The sequence below is a fragment of the Cupressus sempervirens genome, chromosome 6 (genome assembly GCF_028749045.1).
Source record: "Cupressus sempervirens isolate cs-2001-9-10 chromosome 6, ASM2874904v1, whole genome shotgun sequence".
Taxonomy (NCBI): Eukaryota; Viridiplantae; Streptophyta; class Pinopsida; order Cupressales; family Cupressaceae; genus Cupressus; species Cupressus sempervirens.
The window spans coordinates 444,872,370-444,894,261 of NC_143123.1; the positions used below are offsets into that span (position 1 = coordinate 444,872,370).

At 33.0% G+C, this 21,892-nt stretch overlaps 1 pseudogene; it reads right to left on the reverse strand.

The window, feature by feature from the left end:
• LOC149552989 (hypothetical protein At1g04090-like) overlaps positions 1 to 20,080 on the reverse strand; it is a 32,076-nt pseudogene extending 11,996 nt beyond the window's left edge.
• Between the last annotated feature and the right edge of the window lie 1,812 nt (positions 20,081 to 21,892).

Here is a 21,892-nt window from a genome sequence, read left to right on the forward strand (position 1 = left end):
CTGCAATAACTTTCAAACCGTGGGGCCTTTTGACCTGATTCTTTTTCTGGAATGCTCTAAATCTCGATTACATTCATCTGGCCAAGTCACACCTTCTAGGTCACCAAAATGATGGTCAAATTGCATGCTCCTATTTTTTCGGGATTTTCAAATGCACTGATAGTTGAACTATGAGAGTTGGAACCTTTATTTGAGCCAAATGGGTATCCAAAAATGTAAAGACATAAAATAGAAACTAAGTCTAAGTACATCTTTTTTGGGTGACACAGGATTGCCCTTATACCTCTGGATGCTCCTGCATCAGATCTTGGCACCACAGGCTCCCCCTTACATCACACTCACTTCTCGGGGCTACCAAGATCCACTTCCCAAGGGGCATGACTTCCCAAGGGACTGTTGCCTCTACTAAGGACCACGAGAATGTAGGATGTCTTCACGGGCATGGGTGACCCCTTGAGCCAGTGGATAGAAAGGATTTTGGCCACTAAAACATGGTTTTTAGTAAGGGCATTCCGTTCAGCAAGTGAATGATAAACTTCCACAGAAGGTCTCCCAACCTCGAGAATCGGGGTTTGACGCACCACAAGGGTACTGGAGGAGAGCTATCATGTAGCAATACCGCCGACACAGCTTTCACTGTAATCAAATTTTATATAGCGGTTGGAATGTTGACCTGGCTTTGGCCCGTTACCGCTCTGAGGTCGTCCCCTGGCATACCCAATATCAAGTATCTTGGTCCAAGGCAGGCCTCCTATAGAAGTTACATGGATTTCTCTTACACCCAAGATCCACGAATGGCGAGGGGAGAGGATACGTCCAATGCAACTCTTAGGGATCTAACACCATAGACACACCAGGTAGAAAAGAAAAAGGTTCTTTTTAAGCACCAAATGAAATGTTATCTAATCTAGGAAATCCACACACATAGTTTTGAAAGACACACAAAGTCTTCGACAACGTCCTGCAAATAAAGCATTAGTAGTTTATGATCATGTCTTCATCCCACAATTGCCACATGCTGCAAATAGACCATTAGTAAGACAAAAATCACCTAATCTATGTCCTAGAGAGTGATAGGAACTTGAAATGCAGATTTTGATTGGTGCATGTGCTTACTATGAACCTAGGTGTGCTCTGATAGTACAGATCTAGATGTGAAAAAGAAGAGTAGATAGTCATTATACCCTTCCAAGTGAGCTCCTTCCTTGCACCTACAAGCACAAAACAAGAAAACCCAAGTTAGATATGCATGTTCACGTCGGGTTCTCTCTCTCTCTCTCTCTCTCTCTCTCTCTCTCTCTCTCTCTCTCTCTCTCTCTCTCTCTCTCTCTCTCTCTCTCTCTCTCTACATCATTTCCTACAAACATTAAAACAAAATGTTCTAGCTTTAGTGGTTCTAGACTCTAGTGTTTTTGTTATTGGTTCCTCTATTCTGCTATGGGTAAAATATATCATATCTATACTGATGCTTTTGAGGGTGACTGACTGCCAATATTGACTATTCTTTGCTCCAAGCACATTATATGTGGGTAAGCCTTATTTTGGTTTCTTCAAAATTTTAATATGCTTCATGAAAAGTAGGTTTTTTAGTTTATTTATATTTTTTACCACCTTGATAAGATTTATTGTTTATGGTAGGTTCATAATTATTGGATGGTTTCTTGTGATGGGAACATTTATTCTCAACGGTGTGTTTATTGCACTTAACAAGTAAGTTCCCATTTATTGAATGTGAGTTTATTATAAATGTTGTGATTATTAATCTATATCTACTCTGCCTCTGAGTTTGTTTGGTTGAAACTAGGATTCTAAAATTTGTTGGTGAAAAGAGATTTAGATTTAAAAGGGGTTAGTGTTATTTCTATAAAGATTAGGATCTTAAAATCCTTTTACTAGAGATAAAATTTGAGGCTTGATTATAGGGCTACTCAATTATCTATGGAAGTAACAAATAGCCTAATTAGCTAGAGTTACTTTTGTACCTATGAGGCTTTAAAATGACTAGTGCATGGATTTTTGGACCTTTCTCGAGGGGATCTATAGCCATTGGATTATACTTGTTTATATTGATTTTCTTCCTTCGTAGCTATCTTCATATGAAGATTATTATAGACAGAATAGTATAGTATTCTTTCTCTAGGTCTTCACTTCAAGTGTTATACTTTATTGGGTAGTCTTATACCTCAACCTTGGTCTTATACCTCAATCTTGGTGTTTGTTGTAAATCTAAAAGGATGAAGCTCGAAAACTTGATTTTAGGCCCTAGGGTATAACAAACGTTTCCAAATTTGTAATAGATTTTTTCTAAGATATCTCAATATTTGAAAGTTGAAACATCTCCTTTCATATTCCCCAAATATTTTTTCTTGTTTAATTCTCCTAATCTAACATTCTCTTCATTTCAGGATTCATATTGATCTTGATTTGATTCAACCATACAAGAAACAATAAAATAATGATGGAACTAAGCCTTTTTAGAGATTGGATTTCTGCATTCATTCATACCTTTTTCTTTTTTAATAAACCTTGCTCCACTCACTTTTATCAAGTAATGAAATGGTTATCAGATTTTGGCAAATACTTTTGCTCTTATGCTTTAGTAGCTAAATTATTTTTGGATACAGAGGGAGTGTTATGCTTCACTAGGTGATCACCAGTAAGGGGGTCAGACTTGAGTGAGAGATGAGACTTAAATAGGAATTGTATAAACAAATAACTAAAAAATTTCTATAAAGGGAACCCTTCTTTGGGTTTAGCTTTAACCAAAGATAGAGATAAAGAAGGAAAAATCCAATAGGGAGAAAGAACATAACATCCTATTGATGATGATGATGAGAATTTTGAAGACATGTGATATTGAGGCGTTTTGGGTGCTTATTGACATTATTATTTTTAAATTTTAATAATGAAGTTAGAACATTTGCCTCTGACTATTGGAGAGTCTTCAAATTGACATTGCAGAGCTCATTGGGAAATTTTTCATGACATTTAATTGATTTGCATTACAATATTTTAAATATTTATGGTAGTTTAGTTAATTTTAAGATGATGTGTGGTATTTTGAGTTTAATTAGTACTTATGTGATATTATAAACTTAATATCTGATGCAAATTTGAATAAATTTGTGATTTTAAATGTTTGTGTGTGGATGAACCCAACCCCAAAAGCTTTTGGCAGAGTTATTGAACCTAAATCATAACCATTAATTTTGATGTCATTCATGAGCATAGAAGAGAGGCCTATTTATTAATTTTTCTATAGGATTGCTACCTAGATTGAAATTTTGATGCTAGCCTTTGTTCTTTTTTGGAGTATGCCAAGAAAATTTGTTTGATTTGGCTTGTGTATTTTCAGTGAGGATCCTTGTATGGGATTGGTTTTTGAATTTGTATTTGAATACATGCCCTTTATTGGTTGTAAAACTTTTTGAATCCTCTACTATAAGCTCCCCTTCAAAAACCATGGTAAATTCATTATATTGCCACTTCTAAGGTCTTGAAGTGTTTCCCTGTTTGATTTTTAGAATAATCTTGCCTCGAGGAAAATATTGCTATATAATATGTTTCGATCTGTTAGTCATCTTCATTATTTGATGGATTAATCACATTAGTCATTGCTATCAGGATTAGTCAAGGCATGCTGGTGATAGCACCTAAGTAACTTTCACTTTGTGACATCTCTTTGAGACATTTTTCAAATAATTAAGATACGTTGTCTATAACTCCACATTTTGTAGACATCTAGGCCTTCTAAAAATTATAGGATCATTTTAGTTACCTTTGAAAACATTAATCAACAATTTCCGTATGTGCAGATATAAACATTAACTACAACATGTCCAATTTATTTGTAGATATATTTTCCTATGAAGAAAGACCACGCCTGACAATATGAACCCAGAACAAAATAATGAGACAATGGCTGTATTGTGGGCTCAGTTCTAAAGAAAACCTGATAAATTTTATTGTCCTTGCAAAAAGTGTAAGGGCTTAAAGAATCAAAGAATTCTAATCACAACCCAGAGTCATTGTAGGCAACATGGTCACATTGAAAGGGGCCACAATTTTTGTCCATTGCTGAATGTGGATTTCCTACTGGAGGAACATGGAGGTGTGAATATCCAAGCTAAGGATAACACTTCCATGGAAGAAGATGATAGTGTGCCAGAGGACATGATTGAAGAAGATTATATTGGGGTAGGTGATGAAGAGGCTCATAATGATGGTACTAGGGAATCTGATAATGATGATGAAGATGGTCTTGATATACCTTTACTTGAGAAGGCACATGAGCCTTTATATGAAGGCTCCAAAACAACTCTACTCTCAACTATAGTGTTGTTGGTGAACTTAAAAGTTATGAATGGTATATCGAATGTAGAAATGTCACGTATGCTAAGGTATGTCATTTTTGTCATCTTCAATGTTAGCATACAATTACTATTCATTATATTAATAATGCATATTCGTTATTGTAGGTTGATTAGTGAGTTTTTCTTACCACCATCAAACATTTTTCCTTGTTCATACCAAGAATTATCTAACATTATGAATTCGATTGGAATGAAGTATCAGACAATACATGCATATCTCAATGATCACATTCTATATCATAAACAGCATGAATTTGCAACAGAATGCCCTAATTGTCATATTAGTAGATATCAGTCAGATCAAATAACAAAAAAAGTGACTCACAAAGTTCTTCGGTACATTCCCATTATTCCATGTCTTCAACGATTATTTAGGTGTGCTAGCTTGGCACAATTTATGGATTACAATGCATGCAATAGAAGTTAGGATGACATTATGCAAATGCCTACTGATGGTTTTGCATTTAAAGAGATAAAAGAAACATGGTCACACTTTAAAGAAGAACCTCATACTCTGAAGCTTTCATTGGCAGTGGACGGTGTCAATCCATATGGAGATATGAGATATATTTACTTAGTGTGGCCTATTTTTGTTATTAACAATAACATTCCTCCTTGGATGTCCATAAAGAGGGAGCACATAATGTTGTCAATGATTGTGCTAGGTATTTTTCATTTTATAGTTATCTAAATTAATTTATAAATAGTGCATGAAAATGCTGATAATAATTATGTAATGTTTATGTTCATTCAATTACTAGATAAATACCAAGTTAAAGATATGAACGTGTATATGGAGCCTCTAATTAACGATTTGTTGAAGTTATGGAATGACATCACTATGTATGACATCTCTAGACCGATAGGACATCGACAATTTCAATTCCACATGATGCCCCTGGGCTAACTCATTTTTTCCATATGTTATATTGTTAAGATCACATATTTTTAGTTTGTTATAGTGCTTACACATTACCATCGAATGCTTAGGTTGCACATGATAATTGTACATGATCCAATGATACATGGTTTTTTAGGTCTTCAGACAAAGGGAAAATTCACATGTCCATTCTGTGGTTCGAAGATGAAATCTCATCATTCAAGAAGTTTAGAAAAGCAGGTGTTTGATGAGTTTAAACACTTTCTCCACAATAATCATAGGTATCAAATTACCAAAAACATCTTTTCAATGGGAAAGAAGAGACATGATCAAGGCCATGAAGAATGACACCTCATCTATGGAAGTTGGAATACAATCGACTAAATTGTCGAGGTAATGTCCAATTTGTCATCCGAAGTTTAAAATTTGTATTTTGATATTGTCTTATATTTACTAATGCTATAATTTATGCTCATGAAGGTCATCAAGGCATCAATGACCAACTTCCTAGAGGAATCAAAAGTTATCCTACTCAATTTAGTAGGTTACTGTACCACAAGGATCTCTCAATCATGCATTTGTTTGATGCTATGCATATTGGAAAGAATGTAACAAAGACATTATGGAAAATGTTGGATGGAAGGTGTGATAGAGAAAAAATTGCCAAAAATTTTACTGATATTCATGAATCCAATCATGCACTAAAAGCTTTCATTGAATCAAATAGCAATGGAGACCGCATAAATACAAGTGCCCTTCCTTGGTTATTAATAAAGAAACAAAGTGATGCATTAAAAGAAGTCATTAAAAAATAAAATTTTCAATAGGATTTGTTGCAAATATAAACACTCTTCTATCAAAGAAAGGTAATTTTGGGTCAGGGTTGAAAACACATGATTGGCATACCTTCGTCAAGGTAAGTCATGTTCTCTATTTATAGTATATTTGTAAAATTGAATGTACTACCTATTGCATTATTTAATAATTGAAATGATCATTTTTTAATGATTGCAGTTCCTCCTACCTCTATCCCTTCCACGAGAGTTTGAAAATAGTATTAAACAAGTTATATATAATGTTGGAAAATACATGAGGTTAGAAGTGTTTTTTCTTAGATTTGTAGCTTTTTATTTGAAATCTATTATATAATTTTATTTAAATCTCCTTTATGTGTTTTTGTGTGTTGAATCTCTTTTAGGTGGTTATCATCTAAAGAAATTGATAAAAAAGATATAAAATATTGGAAGAGAAAAATTCCATAGCTTATGTGTGAAATGCAAAAGTATTTACCTCTAACCTTTTTCAATGCTCAAGAACACTACCTCATACATCAAGTTGAGGAGATTGAATTGTGTGGACCTATGCAAGGTAGATCAATGTGGATGGTTGAGAGACACTTGAAATTTATGAAGGGTTTGGTTTGATAAAGAGCATGTCCTAAGGGTTCTATGATAGAGGGATATATGATATACCAGACCATGGTGTACAATAGTGAATATCTTCCAAATTTTATAGAAAATATCCATGAAGATGGTATTTGGGATCCCAACTCTAATGACAAATTTGAAGGGGAGTACCTGAGGGGAAAGGTAGATTGAGGAGGGTGAGAGGTAATTATAAGTTTTTTTTTTTTGTAGTTTAATAATTCTTATCCATTATCAATATATATATAAGTTGTTTCTAACTGGTGTAATTGTCTTCTTTATAGTTGGTCGTGAGTGGGATGCACTACATTTGTATATTGCAAACAATCTTGATTGAATGATGGTATGGATTGAATAGTCTCAAGAAAATGGTCACTCATTAACATGGGATGGTGTTGCATTGTTGGTTAAAGAAGATCATCATAATGGAGATTCCAATGTTATGCCAATGGTACTCAATCTAATATATGGCTTAAGAGATACAAAGTTACGCATAAGATTACTAATCATGAGACATAAGTTTAATATCAACTCATAGATTGATGCAAATAATCTTGACATGTTTGAATAATTGCAGGTCAAACACCACAAAGCTATGTACTACCATGGCTATAAATTCTACACAAAAAAGTTACACGAAACGAAGAAAACATGTGATTCTAGGATAAGTGCTATCTTTGTGGTCACCAATATTTTTTCTAGAATTGACATACATCCTCAAAAATCTGAAAATTGATACTATGACATTTTGGATGATATACTTGAGTGCAACTTTAACTCATTCAAAATAGTTCTATTTTTCATCAAATGGTTTAGGTTATGACTGAATCGAAATGATCTTAATAGGACTATTATTGAACATGATAGTGGATTTACTATAATTAATACAAGGTCATTTGAGCTATTGGAGATGAGCCCTATGTTCTTCCAAGCCAATGTGAGCAAGTGTTTTACTTTGGTGTTCCACACAAACTAGGTTGGTCATTTGTTGTTAGACATGACCCAAGAGGAAGGCCGATAAAGTATAATGTGATCAAAGAAGAAGATATTGAAGAATCATAGGAGGAAGTAAATGATTATTAGGAATGACAGTTACCCAGTGATGAAGAAGAAGAAGATGGTGATGATTTTGGTCATGCTGAGGATAATGGTGATAATGATGATGATGATGTTGATGACGATTATGATCATGGTGGTGAAGATGGTGATGATCATGGTGATGATGGTCATGATGATGATGGTGATGAAGATGATGATGATGGTGATGAAGATGGTGGTGGTGATGACGATGATCAAAGCGACAAGTACAATGATGGTGATGACGATGATGATGATGATGATGACATGGATGAAGATCATGATGATCAATGAAATGTCTAGGTAGGATCAATGTCAAATAATTTTTTAGATATACACATTAGTTACACTAAATTTTTAACTTAAGAAAAATGATTTACATATACAATCTACTTTATTATTAATATTTGTTTTGGTAAGTCTATTACTTTAATTTCGCTGCTAATTTCTAAGACTTACTAATTTTTTTCACAGGGTGATATGGATGCACCATCTCAGACACCTTCAACAGAGTTAAAAATTAATTATTGTAAATTTTAATGTTAATATAGAAATAAATTTCATATTATAATGTTCTTTTCTTTATGGATTTGGAGTTATTTTGATGAAATTTTACTAATATTTGATGTCACAAATGATAGGAAAAAGCTAGAATGACTACTAATCAAATGTGATCTAAAATAAGGGTGTCATATCTACATGACATCACTCTTAGTGCTAACCCTATGTTCATCACCTAAAAAATTAAGTAAAGATACATTGATGAACTTGTTAACATTATCATCGAGGGTGACAGAAGCGAGGAGAAAGAGGCACTGAGAATAGAATTAGACCGTAGAATCCAATCTTTGAAGGTAAGCAATAATTCAACTAAAGCAATAATAGAAGTTCAATAGAAATTAATATTTTATAGTATCTTATGGATCATGATCTCTAATTTTATGTGTTCTTGTATAGACATATATGCCAGTTGTGACATTACATGGTGAACATGGTGAGGGTTGTCACACACAACCTTCATGTAAGTAACACTTTGTTTGTTTTCATCAACATTATAACACTTACCTTTTTTTTTGTGGATGTTTCTAGCTAGTATCCCATTTGATCTTTATCCATTGCAAATGTATTCGCTAACAATATTGTATTCTTCAGCTCATGATGAAGTGCAAACTCCTCCTTCGGTTGGTGGTCCAATATTGCTTGGTGCATTGTCAACAACAAGGACCATGCAAACATCCTTGTATATGCCCACTAGAACTGGTAAAACCTTGTTATGCTATATTTTGTAATGAGCACTAAATCAAGGACTAATTCAACATATATGTCTCCCATTTAAAAACTATTTTATGAAAAAAGATACTTTACTAGGAGATATATACGATGGTAAAATTTTGTTGTATATTAGTAAGATGTTGTACTTGTGATATTTTAAAATATAGATATAGCTAAGTTTCTTTCCTTAGTTTAATTAAATGATAACCTGTGACATATTTGAGTAATAAAATGAACCAAACTAGGAAAAAGGGTAAGATAGATTCAATCTTTTAGTTATCTATAAACAATAAATAGAATGTTTGATGGATCTCATTGATCAAACTAACTTTGATCTTGGCAAGAACGAAATTAATGAAAGTGCAAAATTAGTGTTCTCTCAAAAGAGGATATAATCCAAGAAGGCAGGTGTTAAAAACACAAAGAAGTGAAGAAGTCATAGTAGCAATAAAAATTATCCAAAGTAATAGCAAGACTTATGATTCCAAACTTTGTATAAAATGATAGACCCCTAAAATCTATAAACTTTGTAAGTAGGTGTATGCCTCTATGAATTCAATATTGCAATTTACTTTGGTTATTTATTTATTTTGTAAAAAGGGGTCTTCCCTATGATTTGTAAATAGGTATATGCTCCTATAGCTAGTTATCTATAACATTTTGAGTGGACAAATGTCCCTTGGTAAGATAGGGGGTTTTCTTCACTCTATTCTTTCCTACTAAAGCCAAATTTTGAACAGAGAAAAATATAAATTTTTAAAATGATTATTAATAAAATAATAAGGCTAAGTTCTTTTACTGATTAAAAATATATTAATAAAATGATTTAGAATTAAAATTAATTTTAATATATTTTATTATTATTTATCATTTCATAAAAGTACTAACCTAATGAAATAAAAATATGACAATATTTACATTTGATGGGTTAAGATCAATGGTGTTCTAAAGAGGGTTTCATAAAAGATTAGATAAAAGATAAGTCTATAATAAAGGGTTGAGTAGGTGGGTCATTTTTAGCAAGCTAAAAGTTCAAAAAAGAATTTTAAAAATACACCAATGATCCTCTTAATAAAAAAAACTTAAGTCCATTTATTTTTACTTTTCTTAATGGCTCTAATGGCTCTAATTTTTTTCACTTAATTGTTTTCAAAATGTGGGGGATGGGTGATATATGTTCAAAGGAAAAGATCTAGATAACTAGTTTAATTCTATACTACTATTTTGAATTAAGTTGGCCAATAAATTTGAGGTACCAACCAATCTAAATATTACATCATGGTTATCTCTCAACCTAGTGAGGTCACTTCTCGTCTTCCTCCTAAAGAAGGAAATATCTCAATGTTGATTGATGTTGAACTTAAAAAAACTCCAACAAAACTAAGTTGAATCATTATGCTCATGATCACCACTATAAATTTCATTCTAGAATTATTGTGCTTCCTAAAACTTCTCTTCCCTTAAAACAAATCTCCAACCACTTATTTAAACCTGAAGCTACTACACAACATCTGTTAACATCAGTAATGACATATACAATTGATAAAATAATGATAGTTGTTGATGGAATTCTGTATAAGTTAATGTAGGTCATATGCCTTGAATTCTTTGGCCTATCAAATACTCTTGATTCAAATATACTCCAAACTTATGGGTCATCTGGATGCTTTTGTGATGCATTTACTTGTTAGAATTGCCTTGAACACCACAATCACTCATCTACATTTTATTGAAAGAAAGAAGCTCAAGCACCTAAGGCGTTCCGCTTCATACAACATCCTTACACATAGGAGCTTTAAGCTTTGAAGTATGTTTTCTATTGTGTTGTAGATGATTATGTGGTTAAAGCTTACAAGTAAAATACACACTCAATTCTATAAGATTATAGTTGCCAATTTGAACTACTTTACTAATGTTCTAGATTTTTGCAGCCCATTGGTTATGCTTCTCTTTCATGCTAGGCTAGAAGTTATCTCCATTCATGATAACGAATATTCATTTTAGCAACTTTTAGTTCCTTTGTATTGTGAAGCTCTTAAAACTTTGGAGACATTTTTTCTCATTTTAGATGTTATTATTGTGAATTCAATTTGAGTTATAATGAGGTTACTAAAGCTCTTGACTTTGAATGCCATCAATGGAAAGTAAGCTTCCTCATTAATCTCTTTCTATAGTTTCTACATGCTATACAATGTGGCAGTCTTGACATTGATTTTTTTGCCAGCTATTATATCTTTTAACGATTCTAGTTTGGTATGCCTATTTGTAAGTGCTGATCAAAGAGATGTTAATAGCAATTGATGAGTATGAAATATGGGTATTCTATCTTTCTAATAGCATCAATACAATTTGTGTAAGTTAGAACCATAATTCCTATAGTGATAGGGAAATTATTGTTTGCTAGGATTTTGGATGTGATTCAATATAATTGGTACCTTATTTAGCATCCACCTAGTCAGATGCAATTTTGACCATTTTTAATAGATTTTAGTATCTCTTAATTATGCCATTTTACCCAAAAAATCTCTTCATGTTTTTAGAACCTAGAGCACTCTAATAAAATCCTACATATTTTTTGACAAGAATACATGGCACTTAACTATTTTTACTTACTTTAGTGTCATAACATATGTTCTTCTTTTAAACTAACCCTTTTCTACTTTGTTACAGGGTTAACTATGATTATATCGTAACACTAACCCTTTGATTTGATTATTGTGGTAGCCATAGTTCTCTAGCATGCAAGTGTGGTATTTCATACTTGAACTAGTTGGTCTTGTTTTATCTATATTTTTGCACCTTGATCATCATTGAAGGCTAGTTAATTTGTTTGAGTTGCAACTAAATTTGCCTATTTTTGATAGTAGACACCGTTTTTATGTTAAGTGCATTTGTGGAGTGAATTGTAGAGTTAGCTAATTGTCAATATTCATTTTTTATGAATGGTCCATGAATGTTAGATGTGGGGTCACTTTCCCTAGGTGTTCAATCAAGTGCATTTATATGCACATGTGATTGGTTATGTTCAAATTGTTTCCTCAAATTAAACCTAGGGCATCATTGTTGTAGCAATCTATTATTACCACAGTGCCATGTATGTTGAATGCTAGTAAATCATTAGTGATCTTAACTTTGAAGCTTTATAATCTTTTTTGGTCAAGTGTATCTCTTTGTTTTTGCATGTACTATTTTATTTCTCTTTTTGGTCAAGTGTAGCTTTATATTCTTATGTGTGTAAAATTACTATATTACAATATCGTATATTGTACTATGGTTTGACATGCATGTATTATTATGCTACATAGCTTATTTTGTATTTGTGTACACATAAATAAGAGTTACCATATATTACATGGTCCTAGAGTTTGATATACATGTTACCATATGTGCATAAGAGTTACCAAAAAAGAGCAGTACTAGTGAAGCTGATCCATTTGTTGGAGTAGTCTGCGTGACTAGTACTAGTTCATATGAAGGGACATTGTTTCTGAATAAGAAAACTATGTTTCCATTAAAAGAACAAAAGCTTCCAAGTTCTTTAAAATTGTTATTATTTAAAGTGTAAATTTAGTTTACTTTTACATTACTCATTTTTGACTGATAAATCCTTTATTGTTTTGTAGGTAATAATGCTTTCTTTGAACATCTTACTCATATGACATTGAGACTATTTGGACCCACCATATGTAAAAGGTACATAGTTTCATATCATTGCTACATAATTTTTCTTTTCTTCTATTTATTGTAATATATTAAAATTATTGATTTAATAATCTATTTTTTTTTAAAAAGGTGGAATTTACAAGCTGTGGAATTAAAAAATCAGTTGATTGCATCTTTTGAGGAGAAATTTGGAAAAAACATTTTTGACACTGGCCTACTTCTCAAAAGAGCAAGAAAGCATATAAAGACTGTGAGAGATCAATTTAGAAGGGCTCTTAAGGATAACCCAAAGTACAACCATCCTCCTATGATTCCACCGATGGAGTGGAATGAAATAATAGAAGATGCAAAGGAGAAAAGGCTCTGTGAAGATAGAGAAAATGAAGCAACATAGGTCAAAAAAAGGTATGTCAAGACAGTATTAAGTAATTTTTAATCATGCACTAATTATTGATATTTGTAAATATATAATCTAAGGTGTTTTAAATTGTTCATAGATTGCAAGACAGATTCGTGGCTACAAAAGAAAGACTAGAAAAGATTGGCCAACACAAACTTGGCTCTCGTGGCTATATGAATCTCCAGTCTCGACTTGTAAGTAGGAGCAATGAAATTTCATATATTTTTTTTAATATAATGTTAAATTTTTTTTTTTTTAATGAAACCATACATGGAAAACTGACAATATTAAGCAAAAAATACAGGGCACAGAATTCTATGTGGAGGTCATAGATGAAGATAAAAAAATTGCCTTGAAGGAAGGCTATAAAGTTGTGGCTGCATGCTTATGCAAAGAATCTATAAGCCTTGCCCAAAAATCTAGTGCACCAAATGATATCTCACAGGTAAATTGGTCAAATGAAAAGTAAATGAAATTGAATAGTTGAGAAGATTCTTTTTTGGTATTAGTTTTAAACGTAAATTGACTGCATAATAATGTGCATAACATTTTACTGCAGCCTTCATATCCTACCACAAAACTTGCTCATGACGAAGGCCATGATGTGCATTATAGTGGTGGAGGTATTAATTTTCTATTGGAAATTAATTATATAATTATGAATACAATTTAACATCTTCAATTGCAATTTGACGTGTATCCTTTTTTTGAATATTTTAGAGCATGTCGAACATCATGCTGAAGGAGTGAAGCATGTTCCAAGTGTTTAACATGTTGGCGTGGTGGTGGATCAAAATGTTAATGTACATGATGTGGCATTGTCAGGTAAGAAAAATGCATGTTATGTTATACTAGTACTTAATTACAGACTTGTAACAGTTGAAAAAAGAAAAAGAGTATGCCAATTTATCCCATTTACTTGTTCTTGCAACAGAGCCCCCTTTAGTGTAGCAGCCTCCTACTCCTCCAAAGAGAAGGAGCCATCATACTTTGACATTACAAGTACCAGAAGAGGAGGAGAATGATGCAAATATGGATGCTCCTATGAGCACTTTTCTTAAGAGAGATCAGAAAAACAAAAAGAAGAAATGATGTTTTAAAAATCTTATTTGATAAACCTTGTTGGATAATGAAAGAACTTTGTTTTAAGTAATTATGTATGAATGATGCATATTAATACTGATTTTTATTTTATGTTGACGAATATTGTTATGTGTTAATGAAGTCTTGATTAGTATTGTGTATTAATGAATTTTATATCATATTAATGAATGTTATGTGATTGTATTGATTGAATGTTGTAGTTCATAAATGGATGAATGAATGAATGAAGTATGTAATTAGATGATAATGGGTAGTTTAGATTGATGTTAGGGGGAGAGGGGTGAGGCCAAATGAGCTTCCACCTTCATATGGTTGGCCTTGCTAAGTAGATGATGCAGGAGCATCCAGAGGTATAAGGGCAATCTTGTGTCACCAAAAAATGTACTTAGACTTAGTTTCTGTTTCATGTCTTTACATTTTTGGATACCCATTTGGATCAAATAAAGGTTCCAACTCTCATAGTTCAACTATCAGTGCATTTGAAAATCCCAAAAAAATAGGAGCATGCAATTTGGCCATCATTTTGGTGACCTAGAAGGTGTGACTTGGCTAGATGAAGGTAATTGAGATTTAGAGCATTCTAGAAAAAGAATCAGGTCAAAAGGCCCCACGGTTTGAAAGTTATTGTAGTTTTTCGGGTTTTGGAGACCTCCTAAGAACGCTTCAAAGTCAGGTTTGGGGCATTAAATGACCTCGGAAAGGGTCAAAAAATGGGGGACGAGCAAAGCTGGTCCATAGGGCTATAGAGTGCTTTGAGAGCTTTCTGAAAATGTAAACGGTTCGTCAATTGGAGCTACGGTTCAAAAGTTATGCCTCCCGAAAGTTCGGCTACCGTTTCTGGGTTCTTCTAGATTTGCACCGACTTCTAACGCGGCTTCTGGAACCTTCTATTTTGTCAGTGGATGCCTACTAGCACTTTCTAGAATGTACTCCTAGTCCTTAACCCTCCAAGGTCTATTTAAGGAGATTTTTGGCATTGTAAAAGGCAGTTCGGATTGGAGCTTGAGAGGAGGTGCTAAAAGGAGAAATATTCTCCAGATTTATGCTATTGTAAGCCCGTAGGGCATGTTTAGAAGTTTATTTTATCTGCACTGTTTATACTAGCATATTTTCTCAGTTAATATACTTCCCCCTTTCTATTGTGTCTATTTTGTTGTTGGGTTGTGTCTCCATCAGTAGAGAATATTATAGTATTCTTGAAGCCAAGTGAAGCTCAAACTAACATAAAATGGACACCTTGCATATGGTAGGTCTAAAATGATCCATGACTACTTCTGCCCATAACATGAATTTGTGAAATACATTTTGATATCACCAATTTCAACACTCTATTTGAAGCATAGGAGTGGCCTATAGTCTTAGCATGAATTTTGAGTAATGCCTCAGTCCGAATCCTTATTGAGAATCTTGTCTTCTAGCATATCTTTGACAAAACCTAGTGCAACTTTTGACTCACAAGAAAAGTTGACCTTTAGTCTCATGTTGGAGACATGACCACACACTTTTAACTCCTTTCCCTTTCTTGAACTATACACTTGCTCACCATCCCTCAGAAATGGGTTTAGCATCAATGTTCCTACCAATCCTTCTTAATTGATGTTTCAAACATGCCTCATGCGAAGTGTAAAATTTTCAGACATGCCTCATGGCAATAATTTCAGGTTCTTAAAAAATAGAATGACTTAACACATGCTTGTCAACATGATCAGATCTAACAAATTCATGGTGCTTGAAAACATAGGTGTCTTTAAAGATCAATACGAGAGCTTTGAACTAACTAGTGCCCTTAAAGATCAATACAATAAATTTTAACTGACTATAGATGGTGTGCCTTTAAAGATCCATGCAAGTAGCAAGACCTTTGAACTGACTATAGAGGGCCATTATAGGTTCTTGAACAATTCCTTCATTAGCAAGATAATGTGCTACATGATCACAGATCACTTGTAATGTGAAAAGCTGATACAATCAAATTTCTCCCTAACCCAGATGCTCATTCTACATATTTACTAAGCATTCAATTCAGACTATTCCTTTTATTAATTGCATTATCAACACCTTAGTCACCTTCAACTATTGGAATTCTCTGGTTTTGAGATTATGCCAAATCCCGCTAGCAATGCTTCCTATTTTAGTTCATTGTTTGTACTTATACCAAAGAATAGAAACCTTCCATAAATATCCTTCAGTTAGAGTACTTTTCTGAAGTCAACAAAATGTTCAATTTTTGGTGTTTTCGTTATGGGGAGGGGTGAAGTGAGTTTAACATAAAATGCAAACTTGATATGGGATTTATGTGTGGCTACCTACAATGTTTGATATTTGATCATTTTGTTCCCTTTATATATTTACATTCTCAAGGTAGATTTGGCAAAGTTATTGTGGTCTAGCAATTTGGACTTTTGAGTCCTAGTAAACTTGTTATTGTTGAATATGACTAATAGGTGATAGCTACCTTGAGAGAATTTGGGCTCGATTTGTCAAACTTGATTCTTGGAATCAACTTCACCAAGAGTAATGAGTGGATTGGTATCAAAATCTTTATACTAATAACTCACTTTTATGTTGTGCAGTTTTTATGAAGCAATGGAGCTCTCTAGACCTTGCTTGAAATCATCACTCTTGGAGATTTCAACTTCCTCTAGAAGAAATGTATATTTTTTTCTACACATTTAATTTAGAATGTTCTGACAATATTAAGTTATCTGTGTTCTTTTTTCTTTTACCTAAAACAATGTAGAATATGGAGAAGTTCATAGTCATAGTGATAATTTGTTTGCTCGGCAAACAATAGACTATAAAAGGTATACTAATGAAGATTTAACAAAAAGAATGCTCAAATAGATTGTAAAAGTACTAGATTAGTTTCTTCCACTCGTAGGTCAAGTTGTGTTGCTGGGAAACAAAATTTTCATTATCTACATAACTGAGGGTGTTGTAGTTGCCAACACAAGAACAAGTCCCCAAAATATAGCAAAAGATTTCGTGAACTTTGGATTTCTATCCATAAACCCTCTCACTCTCACCACAGCTTGGTGTTTGTACCACCTATTGATATCAGACTTCAATTGGGAAAACTTATCTTCATCAGCAAAAGTAAAATTAGATTACTTGGGGATATATTTGTGTTGTGTTTAGCTTCAGGGCAGTGACATTTTGGGGGCATTACTCGAGCATATATATGTCTTCTTCTGCTTCATATTCCTGACAGTTTGTGTGTGGAGGCCTTTATGTGTCCAAAGTTTCAACTACATTTCTACTTGATCTATGCTAGTTTGTGCAATTATAATGTTGCTAAGGTTATATTCTCATCATTTTAGTTTAGCCATATTTCTATTTTGACTTTGTCATTTCGAATCCATATAGTTCTCACAAATTCATGTTAACATATTGCATATGACTTTTTTGAACTTTTGGGTGACATCCTTTTGTGTCAAAACTTACCTTCTTGGATAATCCATCTAAATGGATTCAAGGATTTTTTAAATGTGAGCATGGGTGGGGATTTGTCAAATTTTGTTTATCTATGAAAAGAACATGTGACAACTTGAATACATATAATGATTTGGAGTTCACCGATTGAATCATGATAGGACATATTGGTGTAAATGCTCCAAGTCCAACTTTCAGCAAGCTTTAAGTTTTAGGTTTGGAATTGATAAACATTCAAATCAGAGATGAACTAGTTATAAAGAATTGATAATTCAATGGTAGACTATTTAACAAACAATTCAATTCTTTACTCATCCATAAAAGCTGAAAAACTTTTTGTAATACACGTTTATTGTTTATAAAAGTAATTATGTAATATTAACCCTTTGCTCATCATAACAATATAAATATCCAATGTAAATGGTCATCAACCTTTTATAGTTTCCACAAATTGATGAAAATTCTTTGAAACTTTTTTTTCTTCTCCCTTAAGATAATTAAAGGTCATTTTTTAGTAGTTTTCCCACTCACTGATACATAAGGTCAATGACAATGCTCCAACAATGCCAAAATTTGATAAAAAGTATGGACTAAAGAATTGATAGATTAAATCACAAGCTATTTGAGCACAATATTATACTTCTATACTTCATACTAAAGAATTGATAGATTAAATTAGTATAAACTTTTCCCATATCTTACTTTGGTATTTTTCGCTTGTATCTAGAGAAAATCTGCTTCTGGCTACATCATTCCTTATACCTATTCCCAATCTTTTGTCACCTTGAAGAAAGTTCCTTGCATGAGGATGCATGCATGCCCACTTTTGGAAGAATAGACTACTACCTTGTTACCTACAATTTATTCCAAATCTGAGACATTGACCCAATCACCACCACTATGTTGTGAGAAATATATTCTATATAATTCTCCAGAGAAGTTGCTTATTTGAAGAGTGAAATGCTCCCAATCACAAAAATGCTCTCCAATTTGACCAAGAGGTAGATTCAACATCCCAACCTTTGCAGTGGTCGGTCCATTGAATGAACAAAACACCCACATTGCTATATTAGTGAACGTCTCCCCAAGTGTAGGTTTAACATGCACATAGACCTCTGTAGTTTCCAATTTTTCCAATTTGACTTCCTTTGACTGACCACCCTTTGGAAAATCTAACCAATATTTACCATCATTTGAACCCCTTGGAGGTAGGTTTGAACCATCAACCATGATGAATTTAGGAATTTGTACGCCTCTTTTGCATAGTAGAGCCCCATTTTCAAAGAACCATGAAACTGATGAAGGTAAATAAATCTCAATGGGTGACACACCCTACTTTCGAGCCAAGCAAGTTTAGGTATGTTTTGTTTTGTTTTGTTTTCTATACCCTTCTCATCAAAATTTTGTTCAGGTAATTTAGATTGAAATATCAATGGTTCAGGTAGTAGTTGAGGTTTGGAGTAGTTTGGGTTGAGTTTAGATTATGGTTCAGTTTGGCTACCAAAGTCAAGAATAATATTTCTTTATTAGAGGATGTCTAGAGATCTAATTTAATTAGAGAGTGTGTGATGTTTAAGCTATCTATGACATATCAATTATTATTAGTAAGATCACTGGTCACATATTACCAACTAGTTCTTGCGATCTATTAAAAATTTGAAATATCTTTGTTTGATTATATGATGTCACCATGTTGCTTACCAGATACCAAAACATTCTCTTTAGTACACATATTGATTAGTATCATCTTAGTTGAATGCATTACTAAAAACATGATAATGTTATAAGAATTACTTAAGTAAATAGTAGTATATGATGATGCCTAGATCTGCTCAAATATGATCATACATCATATTAGATGTGATCATTAGAATTAAATCAAGCTAGAGTAATAAAGAGCTTTTTATTGTGACAAAAAAGCATGCAATCTAAATTACACATGATCCTTCAATTGTACACAACAGAGACAAATTTTCTTTTAGAATAAGGTTGCTAGGTTGAAAGCACACCCATTAAAAGCTATTGCACTTGGAAAAAATCACAGGAAATATATAAGAAAATCAATACACAAAACTAAAATGGTAATCACCTCAAATAAAGCACAGAGCTCAGAATCCTCCACATTACTGTTGATGTTTCACACAAATAGAGTTCTGGAGGGATGTTCACCATATGGATGTTCTCCTATAACAGGTCCAAGCACATTTGAAATGCCATGGTGATTTGCACCACCCCCAGCAATATAATTTGAAGTTACCATGTTGCCATATTTATAATTAATACACTCTTGTGAATCAAAATACAACTCCATACCACCTCCACTGCTAAATAAATCATCATATTCTTCTAATTCTTCAACCTGACTTGGTAAACTAGCCAAATCAAAATCGTCCATTATGCCAGCCAGAAGTTCTTCTTCGTCAGGAAGAAAAAATCCTTGACCTTGGATTGCCATGTCTTGAAGGGTGGCAAAGGGATCTTCACCTAGAGGTTTTTCATTTATATGAAAAGATGCAATTATGTTGGAATCTTTAGTGCACTCCTTATCTGACAGATTTATTGTAGTAAATGTAAACAAGTGGTTAGAAATTATAAGCTACTACAACTCTCCTTTCATATTTATGGAAAATCAATATGAACATGGTAAAATTTCTCTACAACTTACATTTTTAATGGAAAAGAATAGGCAATGAACTTGAAAACAAACTGGTATCACTTGATACATTGAAGTCATTCAAGTTGGTTGGAATAAATGCAGTATTTTTCTTTGCTTGAAAAATATCAATGGTCAGGCTCCATCTTGCTAAACCTACACTCAAAGCTTATAGGATTTTGAAGCTTCCTTGCATTTTAAATATTTTGGGACATTTGGAATGAAAAAAAAATGCTCACTGGAGACTTAATTTCAAATTAGGCCTAGTAGAACAGCAAGAGGGAGATGAGGAGAGAGAGTCAAGACAAGACATGGAGCGGGGGAGAAGGGAGGTATGGTGAGAGAGGGAGGGAGGGTGTGAGAGGGGAAGGAAGTGGGGAGGGTGAGAGATGAGAGGGGGAGAGGAAGAGTAGGGAAGTGGGGATGAGGGAGTGATGATGAGATATGGAGAGGGGAGAAGGGTAAGTTACCATGATCTTTACTTTCCATTGCCTCAAGCATGGCTTGTTATATGCTCTAATAATTTTATACATTGTTAACTTTCTGCTAAAAATTTTTACTGAAGGAATTAAGAGAGATTTTCAATGTGGTAACATAATAATTAGGATTTCAATGTGTAATATGGTAGGTATTGGTGAGAATTGTCAATCAGTTATGATTTACACATTTGGTGGTTCTAGCTTTTTGTTAAAAACTAGAGTAGCTAAATTTTGTAGAAAAATCTTGTGCATTCAAATGCAGATTTGGGAGCTCACAAAGATCAAACATGCAAATTATTACCTAGAAATAAATTAATGAAAAAAATTCAACTTGCATTAAGGTTATAAACTATGAAATAGAGATATTAAATGCACAATCTTCAACTTGCATAGATATCAACCATGAAATGAAGATATTTGCTGCATTAAATTTATTGTAGAAGATTTTTCAAATTATAGTTTTAATTCAAATTTCATATTTGAAGAACTTGTTTGATCTTGAATATTCAGTTGAATTTATCTTGCCTCTAAATATATATGTATAAACTATCAATGTTGGAGCTCTATTTCTCATGATAGATCTTGAGTTTTTGATCTCTTCATGTATAAATCTTTCAGGCTCTGAAGAAATTTCTAGATGGAGATGCCATATTAATGTTAGATCCAAAAATAAACATAAACCCTACTGCAAACTTGGTGATAGAGAAAGTGCTATTAAGGAGTCGTTAAAAGGCTTGGCAGTGATTTGGTTTTGATCAATTAGGTACGCTTCATGTGTCCAGACTTTTTCTACTCATAATTTATCTCTTGTTTATGGCCTATTATTACTATGAGCTTTATAAGTTTATATAGTTCATTTCTCTATTAAAAATTTCTATTACATTTTGGTTTTCTTTGTGTTGTACATAATCCAAATTAAACCCATTTATTTCTTATTACAGGGCTGCATCAGCTTTATGCTCAAAAAATGAAGAGGAAGCCTCATGTTATAACATTAGTACCACAAGAGCCATAGGAGAATGTCGAAGATAGTCACAATGTGCCTAGTAGCATCATGACTATCTTTGGCATTCTCTTGTGGCTCTTGTGGAATATTCAAGGATTGCTAGTTTTTCTTCAATCAGGAATTCTCTTT